We start from the raw sequence: 2276 nt of genomic DNA, 5'->3' as shown, positions 1-2276 counted from the left end.
GAAATTCAAAAATCAATACCACTAAAATCAGGAACAAGACAAGGCTGTCTGCTCACTTCATTTCTATTCAATAAAGTAGCAATAAGACAACTGAAGGAGATCAGGGGATACAAATTGGAAAGGGAGAAGTTAGAGTGTCTTTATTTGCAAATTATATGATAGTACACAAACTGACACTAGAAACCCCTACAGCTGATAAACACTTTCAGCAAAGTAGCAAGATACCAGGTGCTGCTTCTGTGTCCCATGTGTGTCAGTAGGTGACAGAGAGGAGAGAGGCTATTCTATGCTCAGTGACCTGTCCTATGAACATCTGAACAATTAATAGCCTAACATTCCCTGAAAAAAAAAGTGAGTCTGAGATGAGCACCAGTCTGGAGCCAGGGAGTCTAAACAGCAAGATAACCTAGAATGACCATCCTGCCAGGCAGGCCTGCACAGGTTCCTGGGTAGGTGTAAGCCAGAAACAAACAACCCTCGCTAGGGGCCAATTGGGTGTGTGGTTGGGCAAGTGAGGAGTGAGTCTGAGATGACCAACAGGCTGGCACCACATGGCCTGGGAAGAGGAGCCCTACCCACAATGACCCTGCCTGGTGACATAATACAGGAGTGGAGGATAGCACTCCTGAGATGACCCCACTCAGAAACCCTGGGTGCCACTAATAGAGCAAATAAGTGGTGAAAACATGGAAGAGAAAGAGAAAGAGTAGGGAGGCAGAACTGGAGACTCCAAGGCAGTGAGGAACAGCCTGATGTGAGTAGCTGGTGATGCCACCTGAGACCATGATGGGGATTTGTCTTGTGCTGCCACGAGGAACCATCTCTGTCTGTGGCCCTGCAGCTGCAGAATTCTGTTCCCACCAAAGGCCAGGTAGGAATCTCTGGTCTGGGCTGCTGCCCGGGGACATGTTGATATCTGAGAGCTGTACAGACTGTCTTCAGCTCTCACCTGGGCACCAGAGGAGAGGCAGCCCAGGGAGTAGGAGAGCAGGAAAGCTCACCCTGCCCCCAGCCAGTGGCAGTACTCGGGACAGCAGGCCACACTTTGCAGAAGTGGCAGGTGAGATGACTCCCCAAGGCACTAGGGAAAGATGGCCCTACCACTCATCTCCTGTGAGTTGGTGTGGAAGAGGGAGCGATAAGCTCCTCCCCATCATCCCTAACCACCTGTGGCAGATGGGAGAGCTGGCTCTGGGGTCATGAGAGCAAGAGATCTGGCCCTGGTCCTCACCAGCTGCAGCACTCAGGAGAGTGGCCTTGTACCTTGTCTGGGAAGCACAGTAGAGCTGACCCTGGTGGCAAGGGCATGGATGAGCAGGCACCTTGGCTCTGCCCCTCACCTGCTTCCTACTGACTAAAGGTGTGGAGAAAATTCTATAATGTGCTCAGAAGAGGGTATATTCTTTTGTGTTTGGGTGAAATGTTTTGTAGGTATCTATTAGGTCCATTTGGTTCATAATATGTTAGTTCCATTATTTCAGTGTTTAGTTTTTGTCTGGATGACCTGCCCATTGTTGAGAATGTGGTATTGAAGCCTCCTATTATCAATGTGTAAGGGCTGGTGTATCATTTAAGCTTTAACGGTGTTTCCTTAACAAATGAGGGTGTCTTTGTGTCTGGAGAATAGATTTCAAAAACTGAAAGATCATCATAGTGGACTTTTTGTTTCATGTGTATGAAGTATCGTTTCTCATCTCTTTTGACTAATTTTGGTTTGAAATCTACTTTTTTAGATGACTACTCCAGCTTACTTCTTGGGTCCATTTGTTTGGGAAAATCTTTTCCTAACTCTTTACTCTGAGATAATGTCTGTCTTTGATGTTGAGGTGTGTTTCTTGCATGCAGCAGGATAGATCTGTTTTTGCATCCATTCTGTTAGTCTGTGTCTTTTCATTGTGGAATTCTGAAGTACAATAAAAAATGGCTAATGTTTCATGTTTTCTCCACTTCCGATGTTTATACTGTTTGTCCTTCTGAATGATGATTGCAGGACAAGAGCCTACCACAGAGGGCCTCTGAAAGAATCTACCCATTAGGGTATCAAAAGGCAGATGCTGAGATTCAGCCAATCTTTGGGCAGAGAGCAGGGAATCTTATGGAAGAAAGGGGAGATAGAAAGACCTGGATAGGGCAGGAGTTCCACAAGGAGACCAACAGAGCCAAAAAAAAAAAAAAAAAAAAGAATCAGTCTCCAAGTGATTTCCTTAATAAGGGGAGCAGGGGCTGTCTCTAACTAACTAACTAACTAACTAACTAACTAACTAACTAACTAACTA

The 2276-nt window shown here is 45.8% G+C and overlaps 1 non-coding gene across 1 annotated transcript; it reads left to right on the top strand.

Annotated features, from left to right (window-relative positions):
- The first annotated feature begins 201 nt into the window (after positions 1-201).
- LOC129682057 (small nucleolar RNA SNORA17) lies at positions 202-337 on the top strand. Its single transcript, XR_008720927.1, has one exon. It is a non-coding gene; the product is annotated as a small nucleolar RNA SNORA17 (small nucleolar RNA).
- The last annotated feature ends 1939 nt before the right edge of the window (positions 338-2276 follow it).

Source organism: Psammomys obesus, unplaced genomic scaffold (assembly GCF_907164565.1).
Source record: "Psammomys obesus unplaced genomic scaffold, mPsaObe1.curated_primary_1811, whole genome shotgun sequence".
NCBI lineage: Eukaryota > Metazoa > Chordata > Mammalia > Rodentia > Muridae > Psammomys > Psammomys obesus.
Note: the sequence above shows the minus strand (reverse complement) of the source record. Positions and strands in the feature narration are given on the sequence as shown.